The sequence below is a fragment of the Phasianus colchicus genome, chromosome 8 (genome assembly GCF_987193195.1).
Source record: "Phasianus colchicus chromosome 8, bPhaCol1.hap1.1, whole genome shotgun sequence".
NCBI lineage: Eukaryota > Metazoa > Chordata > Aves > Galliformes > Phasianidae > Phasianus > Phasianus colchicus.
Window position 1 is genome coordinate 9,936,868 of NC_143443.1, and position 12,641 is coordinate 9,949,508.

Here is a 12,641-nt window from a genome sequence, read left to right on the forward strand (position 1 = left end):
CCGCCTTTAATTTTTTAACTTCACTGATGTAAAGCCTAATGAGGTGATTTTAATTTATTTGGCTACCAGCAACAGTATTTAAATGAAGCACATAATTTGTTAAATACTAACAAATATGCTTCAGGCTGTAAAGCTAATGTAATTTTTTGCTTCACTGGTAGCCTTGAAGGCATTCTATTTCCCCTTGCCCAAACTTCATCTGTAAGCAGTCCATAATAGCAGATTTGATCAAGCTTTTTTTGTCACATTTTAAATTATGGCATTTTAATTTCTTCTTCAGCCTGTTGAGCCCCTTCCAAAGCCCTTCCTGTCTGTCCATCTGCTATTTTAAATGTGCGTGTCTGTGTAGTAACTCTGAGTGAGCTGTGCTCTCTGTTCAGCTCTTGTTCCATCGAATATGTCACTTGAATATGCTTCAGCTGCTCATTTTGTTTCTTACATTGCATTCTGCTTAAGCAACAGAGCATTTTTTGGCAACTGGACACTGAAAACTTATCGTTCTGTCAAACAGGGACACACAAACTTTAGCATCTTATCACAGTTTTCATGGTGGATGTTTGTATATATACTACATCTAAATTGTGTTAATTTTTTCTTGTCCTTGACCCTGTAATTAGTGATATGTGGAGCAGACAGCATGGAGTCCTCTTGAAGTACCGTAGAGCTAAATGCTTACACTTGCTACCTTGCTCACAGAAGAACATGAAATAATTGAAGACATAGTGGGTTACATGTATTATTTATTACTTAAAAATATTTTGTGAAGGTTGTGTAGATATTTTGGAGGAGAGATAAAAGGGAGTATTGTTTGATTTGTTTCCAGACAGAATGATGTACGAAGCTCCAGAGAGCTATTTTAACCATCTGATATGCATAAAACTGGACTAAGAGGCAGGTTGAAGTATAGTTTTTTTCTTTTTGGTGAGAATTCTCTTTTTGATACAAAGCCATGTAAATATTGGGGTGTTTTATAGTGATTGTAGTTGCAGAGATTTTGATGGACGTTTTTAATACATCAAAGTAAATTGCTATTATAGGGAAAAATGAAATGCTTACCAGCTATAGGAAATTGAAATGAATATGCATCTGTGGGGATATTGAGAATAGTTGTTAGGAAGCATGAGTAGTATTGAAAGACCAAAGCAATGTAGCTTGTAATAACGGTGTTGAGTTAAAAAAAAAAAAAAAAAAAAAAAGTGTTAACACACCAAAATGTCAAGTAATATACAGAAAGAATATACTTCTTTTCTGGGAAGATCTTTGCCAGGAAAAAGAGAAAATATTCTCTTGCTCCAGATATCAGGAAAAGTATTATTTGAATCACAAATCTTCTGGAAGAATGCTTAGCTTTTCTGTCAAATATATGCAAATAAAATGGTATTTTAAATCTTTTCACTGGATTTTACTGGATGAAACATATCTCAAGGGCAATCCAAGGAAGAGGAGCATTTGATAAACACGCATGGCTCCAGGCTGAGCTCTGTACTTCCCCACAGAGCCATCATGCCAGCGAGCTTTCTGCTGTACCATGTTTTTAACTCCTTCTTTAGGCTCTGGATTAAGTCTATTTGAAATCAGTGGGGCACTTTCTGTTCATTTCGAAGAGCTTTAGTTGAAGTATGGCGTAGGAAGTGCAAATCGGGAAGTACTAATCTGAGCTGCACTTCCTTTTATTTTCTGTTTCCCTTATTTGCCTTAATTTCAGAAGGGAACATGCTATATTCCATCTGTTCCCAAGCAGTCCTGGGCTGTGAGCCACCAGAGCCTGGCGCTGTGTCATTGGACTTTCAGATCAGCAAGGCACAGTTTTTCTTCTGTTCTCTTGGCTTCCTCCCACCAGATGTTCTTTCCCTTTCTCGTTATGTGATACAGCTAAGAAATGTATCTGGCATCATATAGCATCAGTTTTATGAGATGAACTTCAGATGCTTACGTGTTTCTCTGCCCACAAACATTTCTCATGTTTGTACTTATAAATTTATCCTCTACCATTGCTGTTACAAAATGTTTCAGAATTTAAAGACAGCTATGACAAATGAGGTCCCTGTCCTTCTGAGGGAATAACTACTATTACTTAGCTCTGATGGAAGGACAAAAGACTGCCTGGAATCCCGTTGCTGAAAACTGGATCAATTTCTGAGGTAAAACAATCCACTTACACTTTTTCCCTCTGTGTGCAAGAAGACTGCTTTTGCAGGCAGTGCCAGACAGGGTCTGGCCATTTGAAAATCAGAGACAAAATATTTCATCTACTTCCCTCCCTGCTGCTCTTCTTCCTAGTGGCACCAGCTTAGTGCCCTTTCTCCCTCACCCCTCCTGTGCCCCCCATTCCCTTAACTTTTGTGTAACTAAACACAGAGCACTTCTATTAATGCTTGTAAAGGGTCAGGGCAGGCTGGAGGAATGAGATGCTGGATTAGCTGGAATTTAGTGGTTATGCACTCTCATTAGGGGGAACACGAGGCTTAGCCAAACTCTCCTTAAGGGCAGTATATAAAGGTTGGATTTCATATGTGCAAATAAATAAGCAATAGTGATGGTCTGGAAAGAATGCTTTAGACTCTTTCAGCAAAATCTCTCTTTTGCCAGGTTTAGTGTCTGTATTTGTGATGAACTTCCTATAGCAAAGAAATTCTTCTTCAGGGAACATTTATCAGAACAAAATTACTCCAAACTTCTTTTCTGGAAGAATGATGAAATAATGCTCTGTAACAAAACGCTTACTGAAGATGGAGTCTCAGACACTCTTCCCACCTTTTCTTTCCTCCGTGCCAAATGAATGATTCCTGACTGACACAAGAATGTACATTTTTCAAAGCATGCTTACAGTTAATAGTTTAATTTATTTGTGAGATAAGTGACATCACTGAAAAAATAAATCTTCCTCCCATCCTCCCCCAGAGAAAAAGGAGCAAAAGCTCATATGCTACTTACAAACTACATAAAGCCTCAGATATGGTATACAGCAGGTGAAGTCCTGTCACACATGAAGTTGAAAGAAGGTACCCCAGCAAAGTTTCATGTTAATCATTTATAAAAACATGGCTTGTGTGTGGTCTTCCTTTCTTGTGTCTGTGCTTTGTTCCAGCTCACAACGTTTGAGTCCTTGGCACCAGCCAGAGGAGAACTAGGGATTCTTAGAGAGACCAGCACAGAGAGCCCATGAGGGTGCCCAGGTAACCACAGCATGCTGTGGGAGAGTGCTGTTGATGTTCCCAGGAACAACTATGCTTCTTTACGTGATACACTGATGAATCTAAAATTTGTACTGAATTTACATATGTCAGATGACAGGAGTTGGGCTTATGTCTGATTATGTGACCACTCCTGGTTGTTTTTTTTTTTTTAAACTGTGATCTCTCAGGATGGTTTTATATATTCTGCAAAAGAGAAAAAAGTTTGAGCATAGTGTTTAGCTAAACAATGAAAGAAGCTGAACTGGAAAGCAAAATACACATTTTTTGCTATTATATGTGTTTGAAGTTTACCTGACAGATAGCTGATTGCTTAATAGCTCTAAGGTGCTACAGATTTCCACAATGGCAGACTTTCAAGAAAAGAATATGAGCTGGCATTTCCTACCCCCACAGTTCTGTACCTTCTTGAGAAAGAGGAATTTGTTCATGAATTGCATCTTGAGCTGGAGGTTTGTATAGCTGAAAAATAGACTTTCTTCCCAAGGAACTTGCTGTTTATGCCCGGATATCTGGAAGGGATAGGGAATGAAGTAGGGATGCCAGTCTAGTTTTGTGCCAGAAGAGTTTCATATTGTGTTCCTGGTAGAGCTGTCCTCAGAATTTTGTATAGTGAGCTTTTTGCAACACGCCTGTATTTGTTGTGGTTCCTCCCATACATCTGGAGACACTAGCAAGAATAATATTTTTATAACAGAGCCATTTTAACATGATAACTGGACGTGAGGAAAGAGAATGCTGCATGAAAATCATAAAGATGCATTTATTTTTTGTCTGGAATGAGTAAAGAAAAACAAAATTTGCAAATATGATGTATTGAAATCGCATGAGAGAAAATAACAGTCATTGATTAATGATGCAACAGCAGGGAACAAAGCAAATATGCAGAATCCTTAGGTATAGTCAAATTTCATAAGCAGGATTATATTCTTCTATGCAACTCCAATTCAAAGCTTTTGAAGTATCCATATTAGAAGACTCGGGCCTGGAGTAGTAATGTGATTGATAAAAATGAAAGAAAATTTTTAAAGAACTAGTATTCGGTCTGTTAAAATAGAAAAGTTGCACGAGAGTTCTCAGTAGGATTACAAGTTAGGAACAGGTATAGAAGGCATATGGGCCTGATTCTATCGCCTGTGCCTGGTATTCATAATTACAACCTGCTTATGGCAGGTTCAAATGAGGAACTCCATTGCCACCTCGTTTTACTCCCATGCTGGGGGTTGATGTTTTAAATTAAAAGGTGAAGAAAGCTTATTTGGACCTATAACCACAGTCTGACTGAAGTCTTCTTGACTAGAGAGGATCCTCAGTTTTTACTTGTATTAAGCTGCTTGTAAAGGTTATGTTCTACCTTTTTCCTTAGCAGTTTCAGTGCAGCCACCTCTCTTACGATTCCCAGGAAAGGGACTGATATAGATGTACTGTTCTTATCCCTGCAGTGTTCAGACCCTTCAAAAGAAGAAATCACTGTAGTTATGGAAAACTATTCTTAACCCCATAATTGAAATAGCTTTTGAAGCCAGGAGAGCATCTATTCCTTAGAATCTTCCTCTTGTTAGTGTGGTTTCACATAACTGCAGATGGTCTCACTGCCATGTGCACAGACAGCATTCTGTGAATACTAGCTCACACCACACATCAGACATTAATTTGGGAATAAAGCCTTTGAAAAATGGCATTGTTAGTAGTAGTTTGGAAGTGGAATTCTACTTTTGAACTATATGTGTATTTACATACTTGTTCCATTTGGATTTTGCCTTTATTCTGGCCTTCCCTAGTTCCTCTTTGTTTGTGTCATTGCTGAACAGTAACCAGAATGCTATGGAGATTAATTGACCAAACTCTTTTATTAATCTAATTTTTTGTAAAGAATCATCATGTTAAAATATTTTTATCTCTGTTGGCTCTGTTCACTAACAGTATAATCCAATTTATTTTTATTCTCTTAGCTAATTCCAACTGTTATGTATATTAAGTCTTTTAGTAAATCAACTTTAATGTTTAATGCTTTATTATCTGCAAATGAAAGTTGTTGCTGCTATTTCAGTGTCAATATATCTGGCTTACACAGACCTTCTGTAGAAAGAAAAAATAAACCCAGCTTTCTCTGATGGAATTTTCAACTGTTTTCAGTGGAAATGATGAAACAAAGGCTGTGAAAGGTTTAAAACAAAAGGACTACCTAAGTATCTGTATGCATATGAAATTGTATCATCAGTTTGCAGATGAGTCAAATAACTGTCATTTCCTGCTCATGTGGAATTCTGTGGGTACCTTGTTTTATTTTAGCAGGAGCTGAATTAGAGCCCTCTGCACATCTACTATATAAACATGAGAGAGCTCTGTTTTTGCACCTTTTTGATACAATAATGGAATTCTGTGGTAGAAAAAAAATTAAAGATTGAAGGAATTAGAAGATTAGGGAATTTGGATAACACTTTGATAAGCAATCTGGATTTTCAGTTTTAGATAGAGCTGCATGCAAAAGCCATTTGAGGTTTTGTTCAAAAAGTCTTAGAAAAGCAAACTGTGATTAGGTATCTGTAATATGAGAGAAAAGGGGAGGACTGATTATCTCAGTTAAAGGGAAGGTTATGTGTCAGCAATGTTTAGTTCCTCAAAGAAGCCCAGACATTTTTTTAATTTGCACTGTGCATTTAAATGAGTAAAAAGAGCATGTAAGAAGTTGTACCTTGTGTGAATGTGTACTTTAAGTGCAGTTGCAGTGCTAATTAATCCTGATTAATTTTTATTTCGAGGTTTAATTTTTATTTTGAGAGGTGTTGACATTTTATATTTGGGAAAGAGAATAAGATTCTGAGCATGAGAATAAGATGGTTCTGACACAGACAGCTTTTTTCAAACATTTTCTTTCTATTTTTAGATCTTTTTTCTTTCTAAAGATAGAAGGAAACTTACTTATAAGACATATGGAGGAAGTGGACAACTGCAGAAGGTAACAGCTATTACTAAATGTCCTGATTGTAGAGCCCGGAACACAACGCTCGGCTGTTGCCTTGTTCCTCCCACAGGCGGAGTGAGGATTACCTTTGAGAAGGTGTGTCTTCCTCGCACTGTAAACATAAGTGTGTAACTCCATACTCCTTTAGGCTGAGGAAGGAATTAATGACATCAATTTAAATATATTGATTTTATTTGTATATCTAAAGCCCAGTAATTATTTGGTATGCAGCCCAGACTCTCCATCAGAGAGAGGAAGGGTGAGGATGGCATAATTATGGTAACTACAAGCCACTTCTGTATCCTTCCGGGTATTTGGTGCATGATGAAATCATGCATGGCCAAAGAAGTCTACTTAAGAAGACCTTAAGCTGTTCAGCCAGCATAGTAGCATGACTTTCTGCTTAAGATGTCAAACACCAGCTTAGGGGTGGTCCTTCTCAGCAGTCCTGCTGTGGTAGGTGATGAGGCTCAGGCTACCCCTCAGGTACTGCAGGCTGGATCACAGCTCTCTAGAATTTTTGATGCTGTTGAATGGTAGAAAAGTTCCTTTATGAAATAGTGACTTCACTCAGAGTTTGAATCTAGAGTTACATTTTTCACATAGATGCTTTGCTCCACCTGCCTGGAATAAATGGCAAACAGAAGAGATTGATGTCCCGTTTATCATACAGCTGGTTCTGACAGCAACAGGCAGCATAGTGACAAGATGATGATATAATTTCTTTAGACCAAGCTGAAAAATGCAGCGATAAGGCAAAACAAGAAACCTGCATAATCAGAGGTATTCTTAGAAGATGTCAGGATTCATATATCCTTCCTTCAGTTTAGGATGTAACAAAACTGTTATTTTAGAACAGGAAGCTGCTTTCAAGTACTAATGATTCACATTTTTTTTTCTTCCATCTGTTGCTTAGTTCTGTTATACAGTATGATCATAACATTATGATAGCCAAAATTGATTCTAGAATATAGGAACTTGTTATGGCATACACTTAGTTTAACTGGGGATAATTCAGAAGAGAATAGTCGCAGCACATTTCTGTGTGTGAGAAGCTGTTTGTCATTTTCTGTTTTAATGCAGATGTTAGCAGAGACAGACCTGGAGATAAGTATTTTAAACAGGACATCTAGTAGGTCTGAACAAAAGAGATACACAAATATCCCTCACTTGAAGGCTGAGATTAGATCTCCCAAGACCTGTAGCTTCAACAAAACTGTACAATTGAAATCAGTACAAACTCGGTAATATAAATTCTTCAGATACGTCATTGCCATTTGGTAAAAACTGCTCATTTCTTGAACAACTATTTTTATAAACAAAACATAATGATATATGAAAATAGCACAATTGAATTGGAGGATTACATAACCTGTATTTACTTAGGCCACATTGAGTAAAAAATACGGGTTTGAGAGAGAAACAGGAGGATGAAAAGAAGAAGAAGGAACAGGAAAGGTACAACTGCAGAAAAATTGAAGTGAATGATTTGTTCTCTGTATGTTATGTGGATAAAGCAAGAAATTATTTCTTTAGGTTGGAGCAAAGGTGACTTACATTAGTTCTTAGGAAGGAAGAATTTTCAAACTACTGGTTTTAAAAGCATTTAAAATCCACAAACGTTTCATCTCCATTCCAGAGAGAGGGCAGTGGGGAGTAATGTCTGCCAAGAACAATCTCTGTGTTTATACAGTCTTATCTGTTGTAATCCCACCATGGGTTTTTCCTTGGAAAGAAGCGATATGAATCATCACGTGAATATTCAATTAGAATGAAGGGGTTCACCAGTCTAATTCATCAGCATTCTGTATTTATATCTCTGCAGTTATTTAGTTTATTCAGTTGGAGAGCTACACCATTACTTTCTGTTGCTCTGTCAATATAGATGAGAAACAGTTTTGTTGATATTAAATAAGGTAAGCAGCAGAAGAAATTCAACTTGAAGCACACAGCCTTATCTAACAACTAAATCAGACTTTTGTTACGTAGTATGACTGATCTGATGCTGCTGCTTGCTGTTTTTCTGGAAATGTGCAAAAATAGAATTAAAAGAAAAAAAAGTCTGGAGAACTGTTTCCAGTATTTGGACACAAATTCTCTTAATGTACAGAGTACTGAGGCTACATCTGTGGATTTTTTTTTTTAACCTTAAGCAATAAAAAATCTCTGGTCGTGCCAGTCAAGACAAGAACTTGTAGAAGCTGCAATATTCGCGTAAACACTCATCTTGCAATGAATTGCAGGTGCTCAGCTTCATTCATATACAAATGACACCCAGGTATTTGCAGGTGGTGGATCTTGGGCCAGAGCTGAATAGTATTTGTAATTGATTACAGTATATATAGTTATGTCTTTTCCAAGCATTGCTATGAGACTGCCAGATTGAGGATGTATGAACCTTTCTTGAGGTTTGTTTATTTAATATAATGCTTAGACTCTTCATTCTGCAAAAAAGATAACTACTGAGCAGTATGCTGTATGGTTGGGCCATTTAAGTCATGTTAGGCCACTTAGAAGATAAACTGAAGCATTTTTAAAGGTCTTTCTTAAAGTCTTTGGCCTGAGAAGTTACTGTGATGTATATTGAAAGTGAATTAACAAATAGATATTTCATTTGATACACCTTGTAAGAGTTTCAATAAGAAACAATCAGTTAAATCTCAAATTGGTCTTGATGTTGGGCTGCCAAAGAGTTTGATGAGGCTGGCTTTCAGTAGCACTTCAGACCATGGTAGTACTCACTTAAATTATTATGTCCATAACTTTTATTAAGTATAATGTGAAATGCACTGAGTAACCACACTAAACTAAATTGCCTCTTTTATGATAGTAATGCTTCTATAGCACAAAAATTTTTCAGTTGATTCTTTTGTCTGCATTAATATCACCTTGAATATTGAGAAATAGACTAGATTATCTATTAAAAACAATCTGACAGGAGAAAATTCATTATATATATATATATATAATCTGTGAAAATTATTTGAAGTGCTTAAGTAGAGGTAAAAACTTAATCCATAAGAGAACAAAAACTGCAAAATATTTGAAGGCGTGTTTTTATGATACAAGCCTAACCACAAACGCTAAGTTATAATCAACCTAGCCAAGGAATAAAGGCTCTCTCTCAATGGTTACTTAGGGGGCTCTACTGAAGGATAGGAACTGCTTAACGCGAAGGCTTCTAAAACTCTTACTAAGTCATTTTTTTCTGAGGTTAATGGACATGTACTTGTGGATATGTGAAACCAAAAAAAAAAAAAAAGGACTTTCCATTTCTGAATGACATATTAGACATATTCCAGGCTGCACTTCTAAGCACTTTAAAGAGAAATTGGGTTGTTTGGGAGGTTTTAAAAAAGTGAATGCATACATTTATCTCTAGCTGAATTCTGTCTGCTTATAAAAGGAATAAAGAATATGAACAGAGACTACTATTTATTTTTAAGTGGCATGAAGACGTTCCTGGCAGATGAAATGGCTATTTCAGATAATAAGACAGGGCTAGGTAAAATATGTTGAGAAGCGTGCTGTTATCACAAGCTCTCAGTTGGCAGTATATTCTGAGAACTTTAAAACTGTTTGCAGATGCATAAAAAAAAATTAGGAAAGTATACATGATGGGAAAAGAAAACTCAACCTGCCTTAAAATCTACAGCAGCAGAGAAAGGATAAATATTAGCAGATTCAAAGAAGCCTTTAAGGGTGAGGCATTTAAATGAAACAGTCATATGTAGATCACTGTGTGCTTTTGATGTTTTCATCCAAATCTTTGCAAGGAAGATCACCACTACAGTATAACTCAGAAAGTCTAAAGCAAAGCAGAGCAATGAATGTAGAGAATCTGTAATCACAGTGCTCGATCATTTCAGAAGTAAGATGTTTCAGAAATCCCTTATGGAAAACAAAGCTGCTTGTTTCCTGGAAACCTTTTCTTTTTAAATGCTTTCAAATCTAAGGGAGCTTCCAGAATACAAAGGAAACAAATACTTTGGAAAATGGGAATATTAGAAACTGAAACTATAACTTGCAAAGTGCTGTTCCTATTCATGGATAATTCTGATACTTTTAGATGATTGTGATCAGCTCCTGATAACTATCCCAATGCTCAACCAATCTGATGTCCCACAGAAGATTTTACTTTAGTAGCTGTATCCAGACAAACTATATATCTTTTGTCAAATGGCATCTTCAAAGCATTGTATAAGGTAGCATGTAGAGAAGAGTCCTAGAAGGACCTGCAGGCTTACCTTCACCTAAGCTCGGGGCTTCATTTTACTCTCTTAGCTCAGTGAGGCCTAACTGATTTCAAATGCCTTTGCCTTTGACTGAGTGAGGATTCACTTTGTTTCTTTACAGAACAAAACTCTTCCTTCTTCATTTCAGTGGTCATGTTTTCATCCAGTCTGATGTCCTGTGTATTACCGGGATACATAGAGCTTCCTACAGGAAAATCCTCCTCTCCACTGCCAAAGGCTTTGAATACATTTGGAAGAGGAAAGTCTTCAAAGGTATTTCTATTTATTTATTTATTTAAACTTTCAAAGGCATTGCCATTTGTTCTTTGGATCTTTGGTGAACTGAGGTTTCTCCAGGCCCTCTGAGAAAAAAACACAACCAAATGAAAGAAAGAGATTCTGCTCAAGAAGTATACCGGGCATTTTCCATGATCCTTGCACAAACAGGTTAAAATAGGAAGAAAGTTTCTGTGTGTGTGTGCGTCTTTCTTCTCCTCCTTTCTTGCTGGCAATCTGTATATCCTTTCATAAGCTTGTACAGTTTGGCAGATTTTCAGGTGCTTTATATTTTATCTTGGTGGGAAAGTCCTGTATTGATTTTTAGGATCTGTCATTGGAGGTAAACAAAATTCTATCTCAAGAAAGAACCAGCTAGGACATATATAATTGCTATGCATCCTGTGCTCAATTACACCAAAATACTGCACCACAGTGAAACTTGAACACACTGAATAAAGTTCAGGGTAAAATAAAACCAGAAAATCATCCAGCCTGAGTGATATCCTGTTTATAAGCTGTGGGTACTTTGGAAAGCTAATTCTGAAAGTAGTTATATTAGCAGTAGCTTCTTAAAAATAATGCATGTATTTGAAAAGCCATTCAGCTAAGGTAAGTCTGATTAGGCATAAAAGCATGTACAAGTTATCAGTTGTCAGAAAAACTACTACCTTGGACTTCTGAAGCATGGACTTAGAACTATTCAAGATGCTGGTAGGGATATTCCCTTGGGAGTCTGTTCTTAAGGGTAAAGGGTCCAAGAAGGCTGGATGTTTTTCAAGAAGGAAGTCTTAATGGAGCAGGAGCAGGCTGTCTGCCTGTGCCAAACTGAATGGGAAGAAGACTGGCGTGGATATATAGAGAACTTTTGCTGAGATTCCAGGAGAAAAAGAGAGTCTGCCTCCTGTGGAAGAAGGGATGGATGATTCAGGGAGAGTACAATGAAGTTACTAGGCTATGCAGGGAGAAAATTAGAAAAGCAAAAGCCCAGCTTGAAATCAACCTGGCCACTGTAGTGAAAAAGACAATTTTTATTTATTTATTTATTTATTTTTACAAGTATATTGGCTGTAAGAGGAGGTCTAAGGAGAATCCCCATCCTTTACAGGATGAGGAGGGGAAAGTGATGACTGAGGATAAGTAAAAGGCTGAGATTCTGGAGTTAAATCCAGCTGGTATGACTGGTCATGAGTGGTGCTCCCCAAGGGTCAGTATTAGGGCCCATCCTGTTAAATATCTTTATTGATGATCTGGATAAGAGGAAGTAAGTTTGCAGACGATACCAAGCTGGGAGGAAGTTTTGATCTCCCTGGAGGGTAGGATGGTCCTACAGAGGAGCCTGGACAGGCTGGATTGCTGGGCTGAGGCCAATGGGATGAAGTTCAACGAGATCAAGTGCAAGGTTCTGCAGTTTGGTTGCATCTACCCCATGCAATGCTACAGGCTTGGGACAGAATGGCTGGAGGACTGCAGAGGAAAACGATCTTAGGATGTTGGTTGATGCTCAACTGAGCATGAGCCAACAGTGTGCCCAGTTGGCACTGTCCCCTGCAGGTGTTCAAGAAACATGTAGATGTGGTACTGAGGAACATGGTTTAGTGAGCAGCATTGTTGGTAGTTGTATGGTTGGACTTAGAGGTCCTTTCCAAATTTAACGATTCTGTGATTCTAATTATTTTCTTTTTTTTCTTTTTTAAATGGGGAAAAAGTCTGATACATTTGAATTTCATTCAAGCCAATTAATCCCAAACAAATGAACTAAAACTATTAGTAGATTTGACTTTGCCCCAGGCTTTTAGCTACCAGTTCCATCTCATTTTGGATATTTCTCTAGAACATACCAAATATATTTTGTTTACTTATCACTGTTATTACATTTTTATGTCCTTCATGCCACTGAGAAAAGATTACATAATTTTGTATCAGTTTATATAATCTTAGTGAGTGGATTGTAACAAATAGCTGATCTCC

The 12,641-nt window shown here is 37.1% G+C and overlaps 1 long non-coding RNA gene across 1 annotated transcript in view; it reads left to right on the forward strand.

Annotated features, from left to right (window-relative positions):
- LOC149917017 (uncharacterized) overlaps positions 1 to 10,658 on the forward strand; it is a 100,990-nt gene extending 90,332 nt beyond the window's left edge. The window contains exon 4 of the long non-coding RNA XR_016468529.1: positions 10,516 to 10,658. This is a non-coding gene — a long non-coding RNA (uncharacterized LOC149917017). The remainder of the gene's footprint in view (positions 1 to 10,515) is intronic.
- Positions 10,659 to 12,641: the final 1,983 nt, after the last annotated feature.